This window comes from Capsicum annuum, unplaced genomic scaffold (assembly GCF_002878395.1).
Source record: "Capsicum annuum cultivar UCD-10X-F1 unplaced genomic scaffold, UCD10Xv1.1 ctg4425, whole genome shotgun sequence".
Classification (NCBI taxonomy): domain Eukaryota; kingdom Viridiplantae; phylum Streptophyta; class Magnoliopsida; order Solanales; family Solanaceae; genus Capsicum; species Capsicum annuum.
This window is the reverse complement of record NW_025851765.1, coordinates 104894-126418: the sequence shown is the minus strand read 5'-3', so window position 1 is coordinate 126418 and position 21525 is coordinate 104894. Positions and strand designations below refer to the sequence as shown.

Below are 21525 nucleotides of genomic sequence, written 5' to 3'. Positions count from 1 at the left end.
ATTTAGAGGTGCTCAGAGTATCATCATCACCAACGCGTACTTTAACGGGGTTACAACCCAAATCCCCTTCATCATCACTATCTTCATTTGAAATAAGTACAATCACCCCTTCTAACTCTTTCTTTAAGCCATCGAAGATGTTATTCTTCACCTCGTCCGTATATGGCTCAAAGAAAATCATGTAATCCATATTCGTCTCACGAAGAGTAGGGATGATGTACGGGTGCACGTTCTACAAAATATCAATTAACAATTACATAACATTCGATACAACAGTAGTAGTATTATTGCATAATAAAAAATAAGTTCATACCTAGGTAACTTTTCCTTTGTACTTGAACGGGTCGCCTTCGATTATCTGGTCACATTTTGTAGTGTGCCATCTGAGGATGTGGGGAATGGGAAATGGTTCATCCGTTGATTTTCTAGAAAATTTTTCAAGATGAGGAAAGGCCTCGTAGATCTAAACTTGTAAGCAGTACATCACTGAAAAAAGAACTCAGAGTCTATGACATAGTAAAACGAAAACAAAAATCTATGATAAACTCACTAAATGATTTATGCTAGATACCATGAATGCCCAAGGAAATTTGAATAGAGCATAGGATGCCTTCTGCTTCTCATCAAATACTTTCCTCTGCTTCTTCAGGTCACTTTTCTTCTTTAGATAGTCCAGGGTCAGTTGAATCTTCAGGTCACTTTTCTTCTTGAGATAGTCCAGGGTCAATTGAAATGTTTCTTTCCCCTACGGATAATTCTCAAAGAAACTCAAAGAATCGACCATTAGAATCAGTTTCGTGTCGACAACCTTCGTCGAATTTTTTACAAGCAACACGGTGCGCAAGAACCACAGTAAACAACACTTAAATTTCTGGTCCTCGTTTAGCTTATTCCCTTTGATTAGGTGTAGTAAGTTGGCCATCGTAATGTTTCTATTTTTTGTCACCTTAAAGCAAAACTTCTCCCCTTTTGTTAACACCTTCTTCATTTTGGATTCACTGGGGTATGATGAGCAGTTCAACCCCGTGATTAAATAAAACTCTTTCAAGCCAAAATATGCAGGCTTGTTGTTAATGCAGAACCACATCTCGTGACACATCTTATCATTCTTGACGCGTCGCAACAACAAATAATGGACTAATTGCCCATTGAACTTGAGATATTCCGACAGGTTTCTCAGGTGTCCAAAATAGGACCGCTTGAATCTTTTCTTCAACTCTTGGTCGACAAAAACTTGCTGAAATTCTCAATAAGCAGCTATTCTTGATCTGACCAATATCTTTACAGGGAAAGATCCGACCTCGTCCACTATCGTTTGAAGGTCATACCGCTCCATGAAAATAAACCTTCAAAGAGATGGCATGGACATGGGATCATTATCCCCATGATTACTATTTCTTCCACTATATTCGCTCTCTTCACTGTTACCACTAGCACTATGCTTGTCAACATCGTCACCGGAATCGACGTAGTCGATTATCTCCTTTAAGTTCGAATTTGATTCGGACCAACTCTTTATTTTTGTTCTTTTTTGAGACATTTCTAACTGCCTCAATTTTTTTTTTCTACTGCAACCAGCAGAATCAAAAACGATACTGGCTTTACGTTTAGAAAGGATGTATTTTTTACTCATTTTCAACACAATCTACACCTGCAGAACAAATCTCCCATTTTCAGTTCATAGACCACAAGTCTATCAACAGAAATAACTCAATGCCCAAATGAAACAACCCCCCCCCCCCCCCCCCAAAAAAAAATAAAAAAATAAAAAAATACCCCACCAAAATTCAATATGCAATATCAAAATCAAACTAGTGCACCGAATCAAACTAATTAGCTATTAATCTTTTTAATTTTCGCTATTTCAGCCATCACATTTTAAATGATTTTCATACGTCTAAAAATTGATTTCAATCTAGGGCATTCTCATTTCATAGACTACGGATCGATTTCATGGACCACGGGTCTACGGACAGAAGAAGGTCACTGTTCGAATCAAAATGCCAAAATAACTCTTCCACCATCAATCAGTTCACTACACACATCAATAACTGAAACCAAAATCCAACATGCAGTATCAAAACAACACAATTTCTAAAAATCAAACTAATGCACCTAATCAAATTAATTAGCTACTAATCTTTCAATTTCCACTATTTCAACAACCATATTTTAAAGGAATTTCATACGCCTAAAAATTGATTTCAATCTAGAATATTCTGATTTCATAGACCACGGGTTTACGAACAGAAACAGATCGTTGTTCGAATCAAAATGTCAAAATAACTCTTCAAATAACGATTATCTCACCATTCAACACTTTTTTGCTAAACAAAATCGGAACTAAACAAAAGCTCCTTAATCAACCAAATTCAAAAAAAATTTAAATTTCCTACATCACTACGAATCGATTAGCAAAGAAACCTGTTTAAATGGATCTAGAAATGATCGCAACTTGATTTTAACTAACCTTACAAAGCAATAACGACCCCTTAGCTGCTGGAGAAGAAGAAGAAACGAAAATGACAATTTTGGGATGAACGTTTCTTAAGCGGGAGTTGAGAGAATTGAAGAGGAGAGAGAGAGGATTATTTTGGATATTGGAATAAGTGGAGGGTGCTAGTGTATTATATTAAATTTGTAAAATTTTAAAAATGATGAAATGATCCCTTGATCCACCTGTGGGCCCCACTTTTTTAATTTTTTGCCAACTTTTTATACCCTAACTCTAAAAATTAAATAAAAAATAATTTTAGTGGGTAAATGACAAAATAGTTTTGGAAGATGGTACTCTTGCCAATTTTTTCCTAGTTGACAAGGGTACTCTAAGATACCTAAAAAAGAAAGTGTACCCATTTCTTAACCTATCGCCAATAGAATCTCTTCCTTAGTGTCCCTGTCATTGTTTATTCATCTAATTATAAAATACAAAAAAAGAAGGGGACATTGACCAACGTCCACTTCCAAAAGAACAAAGTAAGGCCAATTATATATAAAACCTATCCAAAAAAAGTTATGAAAATATATACAGGCGAACAAAAGTTGTCCTCCGTAGCTAAAATTAAAGAGAGCTAAGAAGTTAACTAGTAAGAAAATTAGATCTGTCTGATCTTCTCCTTTACCTTGCTTTGAGCGACGTTGTTAAACTTTTCAAATGCATTTAATTTCAATTGAATACCTTATTCAATTTTCACTTCAACTAATTAAGAAGAACTCTCTTTGTGTGTTTCAAATAAAGTTGTCTTTCCTTTTTTAAATATGTGTTAATTAATTACGTTACAAGAGTTTAATTAAAGACAGGGACACTTCAACTTTCACATTTGATGCAATATATTTTTCATGAACTAGATCAAGAAGTTAGTGTAGATAAGCATTCCAAAGGAGTCCAGAGTCTAAAAGGCAAGGCTTTTTAGTCAAAATTCTAAAAGGGGATCCCAATATTGAAAAATTTCAAAAGGGACAAGGTAAACATAGGTGTTTACCTTGTCTATTAAGAAGTAAATGCCGTCAGTGTAAATGTTAGAATGTAAAGGTAAAATGGCGAGTTTACCTTATAAGGTAAAATGGTGAGTTTACCTTATAAGGTAAAACGGTAAGTTTACCTTATCTATTATCTATATGTAAGTGTCGGCAAAGTGTAAGGCTACAAGGTAAATGGAGTCGTTAACCTTATAAGGTAGGATCCCACATTTACCTTATAACAACTTTAAAATTATCGCTGCTATATAAAGAGTGTGAGCAGAGGTTCATTTCTTGCATCAACTCAAAAAAATTGTTAAACTTCATAACTCAAAAATTTGTTGAACCTTATTCATTCCTTACTTTAAAATAGATAAAGTAAGAGTAAATTTACATTGGGGTGGTGAAGTTTTGAATGATGGAGATTCGATGCGATATAGTCGACGTCCTATAATGGTTCAATTATTTCCTTTATCTCTCAAATATGATCATTTGAAAAGGTTGTTTAGGAGTAAACTGTGTATTACTAATCTGGAAGATGATGTGTTTATTTCTGGATGCTATTCGAATTATTTTATGTCCAACGGACAATCAATATTTGGTAAAACTCCTATTTGGAATGATGATTCTTTATCTTAATTCTTTGTACCGTTGAAATTTTGATAATTGCCTTAATTTATAAACGCTTGACATGTATGCATGCGTGGAACATTCTACTATTGCTGAAGAACCCACTGACAGTGAATTTGATGTGCTAGTAAGTCAAAATTCTTTGCTCAGAATATGACTGCCAAATAAACTACAAAATAATAAAAATATTATGATTAATGTGTCACAATTTTTTTTCTAATATTTGCTTAGTTTAACAAATAACAGGCTTATATTAAGCATTCAACTCTAACCTCAAATATGTATTTTAAAAATTTCACTATGAAGTGAATAATGTTAATGACAACTACCATTATTTATAAAGAAACACAATATGATTGTGAAATATCTCTTTAGCAATAATAAAATTTATATATAGCAGGGTCTAGAGTTTATAGTGAAAATTACTATACAGTGTACGCATATGACTCTTCGAAGCACAATAGTTAATATTTTGCATGCGATAATAATTTAGCATTTCATCACTCTTATATATATGAGCTTTTTTAGTTGGTGGAAAATTGTGTTATAGTACTACAAACAAAATAAATTAAGGAAAAAATAAAAAAATGACATGATAATATAAAAAATACCTGCTTCTTAGTAAGGTGGTCTAATACATCTCTTATTATGACATGCACACTACGAGCATCATTTTGATGAGTTCTACCACGAGACCATTTACGTGTGTGTGCGGTCGGGACCTCCGAATTTTCCTCGCTCGGAAGCAGCAAAAGTGGTTGCAATGGGACAATATGCTCCCATGCCCATACCTAAAAAAAAAATTTAATCAACAATAGTTGTCATCACAATAAATTAAGTAATTCAAAATAGAAAAAATATATTATATAATTCACATACCTGTAATAACGAAACAAAACCACTAATGCAGTGTGACTTCTCCATCGACGAACGACACAAACAAAAATAGAGGTACGATAGCGCAGCGGCTCCCCAAGCCTGTGTTGATATTGCGGGTAAGTCATGCATGTCAATCAAAAAATTTGTACTAAATTAATTTTCAGATTTATTGGGAAATATTGTTTCGCCGCACAATAAAAAAAGGTACAATCTAACTCTTCGTTGCACCTCTTCCTCCTCAGTTTCATCAGTTATTTCAATTAGATTTTCTATATATTTCTCTAATCTCATTAAAAAAATTCTATTTCCTTGAAAAAAGTCTAGGTCAGGTATCCATCCTGTTAATTTGATAAAAATTTATTGCCTGTTAATCGGCAACATCTGAGCAGCACCTAGATGAAGAATGAGAGTTCCATCTATGACCATTCCAAACATGAGTTTCATATCTTGTAAGGTTATAGTCGCTACACCCGTTCTCAGGTGAAAGGTATGCATTGCTGGTCGCTACCTTTCAACAAGTACAATAATAAGGAAAAAATCTCAGGGAACAAATCCAACATCTATAACGCTTTTAAAACTACAAATATTAAAATAATTAAGAAGATGAGGATGGAACGGATGATTTCTAACATGTTGCCAAAAGTCATTATCATCACGCCGCACTATCAAACATGTCTTTTCTCCTTTTAATGTGCCTTTCCAAATAGCCTCAGACCGATGCTTATTTTGCGTGGCATATACGTCATACTGTGATGGTCCTGGATACACAAAGTGTTGATATTCCATATCTATACAGAAAGAAGATTAAAATTAGTTTGGAGCATACAACTAACGGGCAAACTTTTTATACATGCATGACAATACTAACTTAACGTAGGTTTAGGCTTAATAAGTTGATATGGTAACAACAATATATGACAAATTAGTAAGCTACAAAAATGATTAATAATATTATACTGCATACTTGATTGTTAGGTATTGAAAAATGTTAAATAAAAAGGTGATTAAAGTATACCTTAAAGTGGAATTTTTTTCATAAAGTAGACTTTGAGCAAAAATAAACACAATTAATATAGATGAATAGAGTGAAATGAAAAAATGAATGAAATGAAAGAGTGGTATATAAAAGAAAATTAATAAGGTAAGTGCCATAGTTTACCTTGTAAGGTAAGGGACACAGCTTACCTTGTAATGCAATGCATTTGAAATAAATTCACCTTTTAAGGTAAACTCACCATTTTACTTTACATTCTAACATTTGCATTGACGACGTTAACTTCTTAATAAATAAGGTAAACACCTGTGTTTACCTTGTCCCTTTTAAAAATTTTCAGTATTAGGGTGCCCTTTTAAAATTTTGACTAAAAAAAACTTATCTTTTAGGCTCCGAACTCCATTCCAAAGAGACTAAAGAAAAATGATGTGTGCGTAAATTGGTCATACCAGGGTGGTGGTCTGGCCTTTAACATCGTAAGTATTATTTTCATCTCAACATGAAAAAAAAAGTATCTTTCTCCATATTGAGCACACATTTGATAACCCCTCGGCCCTCGGTTATTTTGGTCATTTAGGGCTTGTTTGATTCCCATAAATTAGCTTTCAACTTATTTTTATTATTTTAGTTTAAAATAAGTACTTAAAATTATTTTTTTAAAATTTTTTTATGCAAACACTATAATCGTGCTTAAAAACATTTAAAAAAAGTTAATTTAAATAGATTCTTCACCGTGGTTATAGATTAAATTAACTATTAATTATAAAAGTCTTGTCTACTGCAACTAATATGTTTTATTCCCTGTAATTTATAAGTCAAATTAAATGTCTGTATTCACGTTTTAAGCAAAATCATGATTAACATATAATTTATGTATTAACAAAAACAAAAGTGGGACCATGCAAAAATTTCCCCAAAGGAAGACACTTGAAATATTGTTAGGGTACAAACGTGTGATGTTCTTGTTTCGTATAGGGGACTTACACCATAAGCACCAAGAAGCCACCTTTTTGACCCAAACATTAATAAATTATTCTAGTCAAATATAAGTGAAGTGAGCATGCGCATAATTAAAATAACATATTTTATTTCATAGTACCTACCACTCTCCATGTGTGTGCGCATAGTATTATTATTATTATTATAATGTTAGAAAATATAATGCATGTGATAATTATAAGTTATATCATCTCTTACACTACTAGTATATAAGAAAGGCCTTGTTAGGAGCGAAAACATATAACAAGAGCTTGAGTTTAGAGAAATAGTACTACTACTAGCACCTCTAATATCATCATATATATTTACTATTTTTGCCAGCAAAACTAAAAGAAAATGAAAATTATTATTGGAAATTTGAAAGAGGCTACCCATCCTGATACTCTCAAGGCTGCTCTTATTTGTTTCCATGTTTATTTTTGTTTTTCCCAGTGAAGGATGTGCCATTGCATTAGGTAAGGTCTTTGTGGACTAATAATTTACTATGTATAGGATAAGATAATCGCCGTAATTAAATTTCGTATATGATTTAAATACGGACGCTACAATTGTACTATTAATTAGTTCAGTTTTAATTTTTGTATCAGTAATAACATACGAAATATTGGTATCTTCTGCAGCCAATATGTTGACCAGTGATGGAGCAGCCACTCCAGGTGGTGGGTTTATTGCCGCAGCGATTTCCCATGCATTTTCTTTTTTTTGTGGCTGTTTCAGAGTCAACAAATATATCTGGCGGTCATGTAAACCCTGCTGTTACGTTTGGTGCCTTTCTGGGAGGTCACATTTCCTTGTTTAAAACTATATTGTATTGGATCGCTCGATTGCTTGGATCCGTCACTGCTCTCTTCCTCCTCAAGATTGCTACCGGTGGCTTGGTACGTAATTCCATTCCCATGTCTATACACTTTGCTGGTAACTCATGTAGGCATGACATAGATAAAGAAAAAAGACTTTGATACAACAATCAAATATAAAAAAGAAGTTCTAGAGGTGCTCGGATAAATAATTCATGTTGGCTTCACAAAGATAAATAATAAAGTATCTTTTTTGAGGCTATACTTTGCCAAGTTTTTTTTCCCCGGTATTTGTGTTAATTAACTAAATTTATAAATTGTGCAGGACACATCATCATATGCTCTTAGAGGTGGAGAAACACGATGGAACACAGTTAATTTCATGATAGTTATGATCTTTCAACTTGTATACACAGTTTATGCAACTACAATAAAGTGGTGACATGGAGTGCATTGCCCCAATTTCAATTGGTTTCGTAGTTGGTGCAAACACCTTAGGTGGTGGTGGTCTTTATGGTGCAGTAATGAACCCTGCTATGGCCTTTGGTCAAGCAGTCGATAGTTGGAAATGGAATAGTCACTGGATTTGCTGGCTCGGTCCATTCGTGGGGGATAGTTTGACATTTAGACACTTTCAAAACTTATTTTAGCATTTAGACTTAAGTGTTGGAAAATTAGGTGTTTAGACACATTTATGATATCATCCATTCTTTCATCCAAACCAGCCACACAAATTTTAAATTTAACACTTTAGTCTCCCAGCTCATCCATTTAATATTTGATATTTCCCACCTTTTTCTATATTCCCACAATTTTTTTATATTTCCTATTTTAATTTAGAAAATTGTCCAAGAAGCCACCAATAGGAGCTCCCTTTTTCACCAATAATTTTCGATTCCGGCAACTTTTCCGACGAAAAATTGTTCATCACAACTTAAAATCTCCATTCTTCATTATTGCCTCCATTGTTGTTCCATCATTTTTGAAAAAAAAAAATGCAAAATTTTTTTTTATACCATTTCTACTAGCTCGAAAAGCTTTCCAAATCAGCTCAATACCTCATCATTGGATATATTTTAGTTGTTTAGAAAGCCTACACATACATTTTGCCATCCCAGTGCTTGGAGGGCAACGATTATATTAAAAATCAGTCGATTCGCATCTTTGTCCGGACGTATTGATACCAGTGATCGACCAGTCATCGACTATCTATAGACCTAAACCTTGATCTATTATCGAATTGTGCAATCTATTATAGCAGTAGCTAAGGTAGTTGTCGTGGGTAGTAATTATATGGGTTCGTGGGAGGAGGGTCCCAGTTGTTGGAGGTGGAAATCATCTACAAAGGAGACATCACCCATCTCGCTACGTCGCAATGGATTGTACGACGATATGGTTCGAAGCGTAATTGCGAGCGGAGAATTAGAATGCGAGCCAAAGTACATTGTGATTAGCTATTTAATGAATGAGCGTGGTAAATTACATCCTACGTTTATAAATAATGATTGGCATGTGTCGTTATACATGTTTGATGTCGCTGCCGATGGCTCTAGGTCATTATTGAGGATAAATGTTGTTACGGGGTCTCCGACAATTCTGCCACCACAATCGAAAATCGATGAACATGATTTATTTGAAGATAAAAGTTTGGATGCTCAACCAATGGATTCGGAAGATGATTCAATGGAATTGAAAGATTCAATTTTCTCTGAAGAAGGGGGAAAAAGTGCGAATTGAGAGCACAGACCAACCACACCTTCTCCAACGGAACTAATTTTCAGGTAAATCAAACATTTAGCAGTAAAAAGGATCTGAAATTGTTGCTGGACGTAGTAGTTGCGAGAAATTCTTTTGATTATGCTACGTTGAAGAGCTGTAGCAAATTCCTCAAGGTGAAATGTGTTTGTCCTAGCTACGGGTGGATGTTGTAGGCGAAGAAGTATGTGCACGGACAGATTCGTCATCTATAAATACGTCGGTGATCACAATTACGACGTTGAATACGCCACCCTCTGCCATAGAAAAATCTTGTCTAAAGTCATTGCATCGCTTTGTGTGAACATGTATCGCGAAGAAAATGGTCCAGACACTAGCGAGATTCGGAGGATCGTGTTCAAGAACTTAAAAAGTTGACCGAGCTATTGGAAATGTTGGCTGGGGGGTGATTGCCAAAGAAATGGTTTGAGGGACAGCCGAGCATGAGTATCACTGCCTGCCCGCTTTTTCGTACATGATCGACGCTCTTAATGATGGCACTACCTATTCCATCATGGTAAATAAGGTCGATTGTAGATTTATGTACTACTTTTTATCGTTGGGCCCTTGCATTAGGGGATTCACACACATGAGGAAGGTTATTGCGGTCGACGACACTCATTTATACGGCAAGTACGAGGGGGTACTACTAAGCGTGGTTGCATAGAATACGGAGAACCATATTTATCCCATTGCCTTTTGTGTTGTTAACAAGGAGAATGATACATCTGGACGTTCTTCTTTGAGAAGCTAAAGTCTATTATGGTCAATGGACCATATTTGTGCTTTATCTTCGATAGGCACAAGAGCATCGCCAACGGCATCGCGAAGACGTACAACCATGCTCATCACGGGTATTGCATGAGGCACCTAGGTGAAAATCTCTGGGTAAATTACCACTGCGTAAAAAACCTCTATCTATTCTACAATGCGGCAAAGGCATATTCTCCCGAGGAGTTTAGCGACCATTTTGTGGAATTCAAGAACTACTGTCCCGAGGTAGCTTTTTCCTCGAGCATGAGCTTGATTTTAAAAAATGGACCAGGGCATATTTCTCCAGCAACAGGTTTGATGTGATAACCACAAATATTGTTGAGTCGGTGAACGCTATGTTGATTGATAAGAGGGAGTACCCCGTGGCATCTATATTCAATTCGATTGCCAAGAGGTTTAGTGAAATATTTAGGGAGAGGTGTGCCTACGTCCTCAAATGTAAGGATAATAAATTTATTCCCGCCATCAAAAAGATCTTAAGAGATAATATGAGCGAAGGCGACTCCTTCTATGTAGAGAACATAAGTGGGCATGAAAGGCAATACACTGTGTTTGGAAGTGGCTCTACGGCCAAAGTCGACCTACGGGAAAGGTCTTGTTCGTGCAGGAAGTTTGACTTGGTCAAAATACCATGCGATCACGCTATGGAAGCTTTGCGATCAAAGCACGGTGATGATTATGGTTTGAGTGTCTATGATTACTCTTCGCCCCTGTAGTGGAAGAGTACCTCCTTGCCTATTCGGAATCAATTAATGTTATCCCTTTGGAGTCCCTATGGTGCGTGTGACAAGAATTACTAGATGTGAAAATTATTCCACCACTCGTGGTCACCAAGCACGGAAGGAAGAAAATAAAACGCGTTAAGGGTGTGGGCGAGACTTTCAAGTCAAAGATGAGGAACAAGTGTTCATTGTGCAAGAGACCCGGGCATAAGAGAACCACTTGTAACAACAACAAATCGTAGTTAGTCTTGTATGAATTTGTTTTTTTTTGTGAGTCATGGTAGTGTATGTATTTTGACTACCCTTCAGTTGCCTGATTAATGTCAGATTTATTGCATTAACTCTGCGTCTATTATCGACCTTTTTACAGTATTGCATATATTATGTGTCCGGTCTATTTCTTTTATTCTTTATTTAAGAAATGGTATATAGTCGATCTCATATACATTCTATTAAAAACTCTAAATATTCAAAGGGACATATGTGAACAGTTGAATATTTATTACACCTCAAATAAGCTGCGGCACGTCCAATCAGATGTTGCGTTGATTGGGTATACGCTACCTCTCTTTGATTTCCACCATTCACATGTCTACCAACCAAAGGGCGGGAAGACCAAAGGGTTTTATTTTGGTCTATATAAACACCCATCTACTCCTCCCAAAATTCATCTTTATCAACTCAAAATCAGATTTAATTGAAAAGATGCCAGGTATTCCTTTGAGACCCAGAAGGAGGATCAACCTCTCCCATAACTATGACCTTCTCCTCCTCTGTAACGACTTCAACCGCTTCTTCTATGGACTGGCGTAGGACTGCCACCGCGAACTCTGGCGGATTACCCATTTTTTACGAGCGATTGTGGAACCGCTCAACATGGAGCCGGAGGAGATGATCACCCCACCATCCCCTTAGTTTTAAGTATTTATATATATATTTTTTTTTAATGTCATTGCAATGTGAAGTTTTCATGGTTAGGTTTATGTTAGATGAAAGATTCTTTATTTTGCAGTTTTTATTTGGGTTTTGTTGTAAATATGGATCTACCATTTCAATCAAGAATGAATGAATGAAATATTTTACTTTTTCCTATATCTGTCTCCCTTTAAATTTCTTCAATTTTAGACTCTTTTGAATTTATGTGCAATTTCCTTTGTTACAACACGAATCTAACAGTTGTAAATTAATGGAAAATTAATTTTTATTTTCTGCATTTGTCTTCACTATAATTTTTGAAAAATTAATTTCTGATGTTAGAAGATGAATCAAAGAGTTGTGAGATGTGAATTTAATTCTTGGTTAATTCTTGTTTCTAGTTTAATTCTTGTTTCCTACATTTTTCGCCACTGTAATTTTACATGTTTTTTCCTTTTTTAGAATTTTTGCATGAGATCAAGGTGGAAGATGAACGGGACAGTAATAAGACGTCAAATTAATTCATATACGCCAATGGAAAACTAATTTGATCTATCCACGATTATGTTAATTTATAAAGAAATAAATGAAAAGTCGATGAGGTTTATTCGACACTTAAATCAAGGTCAATGATCGAACAAATACATATTCGATGCATTAAACAATACCTCTCCAGCGATTGTATTCAGTAAATTTCATAGACTGTACGCATTGTGAATAATATACAGTATTGGTTTATTGCTCTTAGTAGCATATTTGAAAAAAAAAATAATTAATCAATAAAATAATAAATAATTAAATTTTATGCAATTAGAGGGGCTTGAACAAGTCATGTGATAGTATGAGAGTCCACGTAAAATTGGATAAGGTGATCAATGATGTGTGAGGATGAGTAGTGGATGAACAAATGAATTCTTCACAACATACTTGTGCTTTGGTAAACATTGCCCTAAGGAGGTTGGTTGTTCAACCAATACTCATCACCTCACATCTTGTTTCAGTACTTTCAATTTATGTGGACTCTCATATGATCACATGACTTGTTTAAGCTCACTCGATTGCATAAAATATAATTACTTATTATTTTATTTATTAAATAATCCTTTTCAAAATATGTGGTAGCCAAGGTCTATAAATAGGTGTCATAGTCTAGTGCATGTATTAATGAAGTTGTACAAAATCTATGCTAGACTATGCTTAGTTATGTCCTCGACCTGATATAGTATTGCATAGATGCTTAACTAGTTCCACAAATAAATCACTAGACTGTGCTAGATATTCATAGACCATAACTAGCACATATTTTTAATAGAATAATCAATAATTGAATTTTATGCAATTGAATGAGCCTAAACAAGTCATGTGATCGTATGAGAGTCCACATAAATTGAAAGTGGTGAAACAATATGTGAGGTGAAAAGCTGTGGTTGATCAAATGAATTATCCACAACATACTTGTGCTTTGGGTAAACATTTCCCCAAGCATGTTTGTTATTCATGCACTACCCATCCTCACACGTCATTGATCACCTTATTTAATTTACGTGGACTCTCATATGATCACATGACTTGTTCAAGATCATTTAATTGCATAAATCCAATTATCTATTATTTTATTGATTAAAAGTTTCTTCTCAAAATATGTGTTAGTTATGGTCTATGAATATGTAGCACAGTCTAGTGAGGTTATTAAGGAATTAACTCTTAGTATGTGCTAGACTTTTTATCTATTCGGTTAAGCATCTACGAAATTCCTGAGAAGGCATCGATTATAAATAAGGTCTATGAAACAAGACCAGCAGTAAAAAAAATAAAAATGTCAGATTTTTACAACGGTAAAAAAAGTACACGTCAAATCAACACCCAACGGTAATATCTCACTTTTTTCTTCTATAAAAGGAAGGCTATTTTTGTGTTAATACTCTCATTTTTTTTGCTTTAATTTTTGTTAACAACTACCATGTCTCAAGCATCCCAAAAATCAAATGCAAAAGTGTCCTACATATGTCATTGTGGCAATCCATCTATTTTTAGGACGTCACGCATTGATTGGAATCCAGGTCGAAAATTCTTTAACTGTGCTGTTGGAAAGGATAATGGTGGATGCTCTATTTTTAAGTGGCTTGACGAAGACTCACCAACAAGCAGCCCATCGACATCAAATTTTTGAGGCGCTTCCAAGTTTTATATACTCCAAAGGCTTCAGAAATTCGAAGAAAATAGAGATCTACTTATGACATTGCTAAAAGAAGTCGAAGAGCAAAGGAATTAATTGAAGGGATTGCTAAAATAAGTCAAAATGGAGTGGGATCAAGTAAAGCAAAGGCTAATTTTGGATGAGGAAAAAGAGAAAGGTCTAAAAAATTTATTTTATGATTTGTTACTGTTGTTGGCTTTCTGAAAAGGTGTAATAGGGATATAGGAAACTGAATAAATAGATGCAAGGTTTCTTAAATCAATCCTGGGTGTAAACTATAATTAATAGAGAATTATAACTGCGTCTTTTATCATCGACCTCTATAAACCATGATAGCACTGGTAAGTAAATTCATGATTTACTCAATCGATAGTATGTTAAGTCTATAAATTAAAGAGAACAACTTCTATTATGTTTCCAATCAACCACTATAAATTAGGACAACAACTGAACTGGTACTGCAATGCAACCAGCTGTTTAATCTAACGAGATAATGGAATAACTGAATATTATTTCATCAGTAAATGTCATCATTGACATGTCAAATATATGTAATTCAATTATCCATAAAGAACAAATCACTAAGAAAACATGTGAAATATATGTAATTCAATTATCACTAAAGAACAAATAACTAAAAAAATACATCATTAAGAAAGTTGTTTGTTCCAAATCCATAAAACTACTTGTTTTCTCGATTGAGTTCCGCAACAATGCCCATCACATCCACTTCTTTTTTTCCTGTTTTTTCTCCTCTTCTTCAACTTATTTCTTCTCATTTTCCTTCTCTTCTTCTTCTTCTTCTTCTTCTTCTGTGATTTCTTCTCTTCTTTAATATTTTCAACCTTCTGTTCGACCACTGATTCTTCTTCAACTACCTTCTCATTTTTGTCTTCTTCTTGTTCTGATTTATTTTCACCATCTTCTTTTATTTTCTCCTTATTTTCTTCTTCTTCTTCATCTATCATCTCCTCCTCTTCTTCTTTTTTTTTTTTTTTTTTTTTTTTCTTCTTCTTCTTCTTCTTCTTCTGCTGCTGCTGCTGCTGCTGCAGCATTCTCCTTTTTCTTTTCTTCTTCTTTCTTCTCTTCTTCACCTTTTTCATCTGTTGCAGCCATGTCCGTTACTGCGACTGTAAGTTCTTTGAGGTTTACTTGATGCCGACTAAGAGGGGGGCTGTCGAGGTGCACTATATTATTTTGAAAGGATTACTAAACATATGCAACAAAATTAAATTGGAACAACAAAAAATAAATTAATTTACCTTCTTCTTGTTGCTTCTTATTATTCTTCTCGATTCTCCACAGCCTCTCATCTCTAATAAAAGAAGCAATATCCAGTAGACTTTTCTTGAGAAAGGCAATGCGCTCGCGCAATTCATCTTTATTAGAAGCGTTTGGTGAAATTTTGTGTCCACTTGAACCAGCTTGATCACAAGCGCGTAGTGAACTTGGAACATAATGGTGGCCACCCAAATCTTCGTCTTCATTCGCGACCTTCGCTGATGAAGTCAGGACAATCACGCCTTTTAGCTGTGCCTTCAACGCATCAATGGACGTATCCTTAACTTCGTCCGTGTATGGCTTAAAAGTTTTCATGTATCTCTGCTCTATCTCACGGACAGTAGGGGTAAGGTACAGGTGCATAATCTACAAAAAAATAAAAACAAATTACATGATATTCACTAATATAATAATATTAGTATCATATCATAATAAGTATAATTTTATCTTTGTGCTATTTTCTTTTTACTTAAACGGGTCACCTTCTATTAAGTTGTCGCGCTTCGACGTGTGCCATCGAAGAAGACAAGGAATGGGCAGGGGAAAATCCAATGATTTATCGGCGTACCTTTCCAGATGAGGAAAGGCCTCATAAATCCAAACCTGCAATCAATAGAATCACAAGTAAGTCTATAATGTCTATGTATTACTCAATAAATATGTAGGAGTCTATAATAAATCAATTGGCTGGTTGATTATAAGTACCTTAAACGCCAAAGAAAAGTCAAATAACCCGTATGATGCATTATTCCTCTTGAAAAAAGCTTCTTTATGCTTGATCAGATTAGTTTTATTTTTCAGATAGCTCAAGGTCAGCTCAAAGGACTCTTTTTCCCATAGATACCCCCTGAAGAATTCTAAATCAGCCGCCATCTTTATATGGTCTGAATCCACCTTCTTTGTTGGGTCCTTTGCCAGTAGCATCGCGTGCACAAATTAAACCAAAGCACACTTCAACTTTTGTTGATTATTCAGCCTATTACCTTTCATCAGGCTAATCAACTTTGCAGCAGTAATGCTCTTTTTCTTTGTCACCTTAAGATGAAAGCTTTCTCCATTTTGGAGGACTTTGTTCATTTTTAATTCATGGGGATATGCTGAACAATTCAGCCTCATAATCAAAGAAAATTCCTTTAAGCCAAAACAAGCTGGCTTACCGTTCACACAAAACCAAATTTCATACAGTTTTTTTTTTAATTTTTTATACATCGCAGCAACATATAATGAACCATCTGTCCATTAAACCTAAAATATTCTGAAATATTCCTCAAGTGTTCAAAACATGTCTTCTTGAAATTACAATACAACTTTTGTTCAACAAGAACCCGTCTAAACTCTCGATACATGACCATTCTTGCTCTCACAGAAATCTTTGCAAGAAAATAGCCAAGATCATCTATCCAGGTTGTTAGGCCGTATAACTCAACGGAGATATCTCTCGCACAAATTGGAAAGGATAGAGGATCCTCCTCCCCGTCTCCGCTATCTCTCCTATCCTCACCATCCCCGCTATAACTTTCACTTTTTTCTTTGCTTCTCACCTCGCTTTTACCTTCGCTATCCTCAGCATCCTCATTCTCATGTGCACTACTTTTTTCATTTTCGAAAATATCAGCAAGGATTCTTGATTTGGTTTCCGACTTTGATTCATCGACAACGGATTTTTTTCTCTCAAAAATTTTCAAAACTTCTTCGGATTTTCTCTTCCTGCTGGTAGAAGCAGTGGGAGCAGGCCTTTTAATCGCTCTATGAACTCCTCACCATTTATGATATACAACAAAAAATAAATCTGTAGTGATCGATTTATCGACCACTGGTCTATTAAAAAACGAACAAATGTAGCAAAAACTAATCTACAGTGGTCAATTAAGAAAAATGGTAAAGACGGCTTACATCAAACATGCAATTCAAGTTCCAATATTGGCAGTGCAATTCACAACAACAAGAACACTATTAAAATGAGTCCAATTCAGTACAAGAAATTCAAAATCAAACGCAATATAACTACAAAAATTGAAAAAATTTCTAATCATTATCCAAAGTAAAACCTGATTAAATATGCGAAATCAACAATGTTAACTAAAAACACTCAAACTTCAACTGATTCAACGAAGAACAGTGCAATTTTTGTCAAAATCGAAGAACCCCAACACAAAGCTTCATTGAAAAAAATTAGTAAAATGGATCTAGAACTGATTGAAGAAGGAAATTACACTTACCTGAGCAAGCCTGAGGAAGCAAGAATCAATCGAATTATTTTGTTCAAAAAAATAGGAACCAAAATGGAAGAAGGAAGGTTTTGAGGAGAGAGAAATATGTAGTTGAAAATATTAAATGATTTTAATGTAAATATTTTGAAAATGGAAAAATATAAAAGGGACCATGTGGTAGTTTTTAAAAAAAGTTATATTTTTTCCTCAACTATTAAAAATGTTAAAGGAACCCATGACCCCACAACCCTGACCCACTTTTTACCCTTTTCAAGACCTAAACCTAAAAAATAAAACAATTTTTTTTTTGGTGTTTATGAATCAAAATAAGTTTTGAAAGTGGGTAGGAATAAAAAAATTCTCAACTCTCTAGGAAGGTAGTTGAAAAAGAGTACTTGAAAGAATATTTGATATAAGTTGAATAAGGCACGAACATAACTCTATATCTCTTTTATACTCTTAACATTATAGCTCTATGGCCATAAGGTGACAGAAGAAATTCATGACCCGATTACATTTATTATTTAATATTCTTGTGACATTATAGCTCTATAGACATTAGGTGACAGAAGAAATTCACGACCTGGTTACATTTATTATTTTATACTGTTGTAACATTATAGCTCTATAGCCATTAGGTGACAAAAAAAATTCATGACCTGATTACATTTATTATTTTATACTCTTGTAACATTAGTAAGGCTCGTTTTGAGTCTTCAACGAGGAATCATAAAGGTTGTAAATGTACTGACATAATATCTGAATATACCTTAGTACTATATTTATTTGTTTATAATATTGTTACAACAACTTATGCCTACTTTTTTTGGCAATTAACATCTTATTTTACTAACCAGTGCACCTGTACAAAGCCCGAGTTAATAAAACCTAATTGCTCTCTTAGTTATCTACTATAACCACAATCATGTATCACGCGAGACTACAGAGAACTAATGTAATCAAAGAGCTTGACATTGTTTCGAACTCTATGACCAAGTTGGATTTCATCTCATGGATCAGTTTTCAGCATTTTTTAGTATTTTGTATTAAAGATTCTAGAGTTCCTCTCACCCCACAAATCATGAACCACGACTGCAAGTGCTGCCTGGAGTAATATACTTCGAGGGGCGTTGGATTTACTAGCATGTTGAATTCATTTGTACTCCTTCCCCGATGTTTATATGTTCCTCTATCATTTGAATCAAAATAGTTTGGCTTGCCAAACTTCAGTAGAGTAGCTACTTTGCAGATTCTGTGGCAGACATCCACACAGAACATAATCCCTATTTATAGTCATGCCCCATTTGAGTAAAAACATATTTAGTTCTCAACTTTCATGCAGTGCTAGCCTTAAAGTGAACACTTATTTTGGACAAGCAACTGAATGACAAACTAGCTCCTTCTCTGACACATTCATAATATTACCTCTAATTTATTTATAAGTCACACTAAGATGAAGTTTGTCATTCTTGATAATGCCTCCTTGCTGAGAGAAAAGTGCCTAATGTTTTTTCAAATTCAAAATTTTCCTCACCATCCATGATGTTGGTGAAAATAATTTTCCGATTACTTTTCGATCACCATCAACAAACAAGAGCTAAGAAGAAAAAGGATGAAAGGAAATGAAGAAGATTTAGCAAAAGACTAAATTGCCGTGGATATTTGGAGCTTTGCAAGAGAATACCTGGCATAATTTTCTCAACTCACGTCATTATCATAAAATCTTCTTAAGAATTCCTAGTATATATTCTTTCCTTGTATATATACTTTTTCCTTGCACAAAAAGATTACACAGAATAAATTTGCACAGATAACAACCAATAACATTAGGCCAAGTGTACACTTTTATTAGAGCCGGCTAGAATTTTTTACCTATTTATACTACCCTGTACTGATTTATGCATACACAGTGAAATATGAAAGAAAATTTTCCTTCTCATTTAATGTTTTTCTTCATGGTATTTGCTCAAGGGCTTTGAATCCTTATTCTTTCTCCTTTTTTTTTTTTTTATAAATTTCCATACTGTGATTCACTTTTTTTCAATCATGAGTGATAGTTCAACCGTAATAGATCAAACAACTACAATAGCTGCTGCTACTAATTTTACTTCATCTTTCCATCCTTATTTCATCTCTCCATCTGATTCACTGGGTACTTTACTGATGAATACTTCTTTTGATGAAAAAAGTTTTGTAGGATGGAAAAGAAGCATGATGATTGCCTTCACTGCCAAAAATAAGATATGTTTCATTGATGGATCAACCACTTCACCAACTGAAAACACAGATTTGTACAAGGCTTAGAGCAGGGCCAACAGCATGGTGATCTCCTGGCTTTTAAACTCTCTTTGTCGAGAGATCTCAGACAGTGGCATCTACTTATCCACAGCTAAGAAGTTGTGAAATGATTAGGAAGAAAGCTTTGGCCCACAGCTAAGGAGTTGTGAAACGAATTGGAAGAAAGGCTTGGCCAAAGCAGCGGGGCTAAGATTTTTCAACTTCAAAAGGAACTGAGTGACCTTTATCAAGGTGCTCATGACATTGCAACTAGATACACAAAGATCAAACGATTATGAGATGAGCTTTGGATGCCTTCATCATGTGTAGTTATGACTGTACTTGCAGAGCAAAATACAAGAATATCAACGCAAAGCAGGATCTGAGGCTAGTACAATTCCTCATGGGTTTGAATGAGTCTTATTGTAGTTCAAGTGGTAACATCTTAATGATTTCTCCTTTGTTATCTATTGCTAATGCCTATGCACTACTCATGCAAAAAGAAAAACAAAGGGAAGTGCTCATAGCCACCAAATATCCTAGAGATGGATCTTCTTTTGTAGCTACTGCACAGAACAATTTTAACAGGAGACCCCCTCCTCCAGTCAACAAAAGAATGAAGTTTCACAGTGATAATAAAAATTCTAACCTTGTTTGCAAATATTGCAGGAAATCAGGACACATCATTGATCAATGTTATAAGATCCATGTTTTTTCAGCCGATTTAAATTTACCAGGACAAAAAATAATACACACATAGCACAAGGCAATGGGGTTTCTTCAGAAGAAGGTGTAGGGAATAAGTTTTACTACAATATTGACCATACGGAGACAGGAAAATTATTCACTCAAGAACAACTGAATCAAACTAAGTATATGCTTAACCAAGGAAAAATTGGTGATCAAAACACTGAAATTGAGGCCATATCTAATGCTAATTGTGTTGGTATAAGTCTTGTACCTTTTTCTTTTTATTTTGAAATTTCTCACAAAGAAATCTGTCCTAATTCATGGATCATAGATTAAAGGGCAAGTCAACACATGACTTTTCACAAAGATTTCTTTATTTCACTTAAGTTATTGCTTAGAGCAACCTTTATCAAACTTCCTAACTCTCATAGGGTCAGAGTAACACATGCCAGTTTTGTGAGACTATTTCCAAATTTCATCATCACTAATGTTCTCTTTGTTCTACGTTTCCATTTTAATTTGTTATTTGTTCAAAAGTTATGTGAACAATTTCATCATTTGTTGATCTTCTATTCTTCTCACTATTTTATACAGGGGTCTTCAATAAAGAGCCCAATGATTCTTGGTAAATTCAGAAATGGTCTTTATGTGTTGTAGAGTAAACAACATTGTGTTTCCAAATCTGGTAAACCTAGTAGTAATTTTTTCAATTCAGTCTTTCAATCAAAGAGCAACAATTTTACTGCTTTGTCAAGTCTTTATATCTCTGATGTAAACTAAAAGTTATGGCATATTAGACTAGGACATATGCCTTTATCCAATATGAGAAATATAAATGAAATTCCTATTTCTGTTTATTCTAAGTTTGATGTGCCTTGTGAAATTTGTCCCCTTTCTAGACTATCAAAGATCCTTTTTTCTATGGGTAACATTACTTCTAAACAAA

At 34.5% G+C, this 21525-nt stretch overlaps 1 pseudogene; it reads left to right on the top strand.

Annotated features, from left to right (window-relative positions):
* Positions 1-7252: 7252 nt before the first annotated feature.
* LOC107853780 overlaps positions 7253-21525 on the top strand; it is a 78095-nt pseudogene continuing 63822 nt past the window's right edge.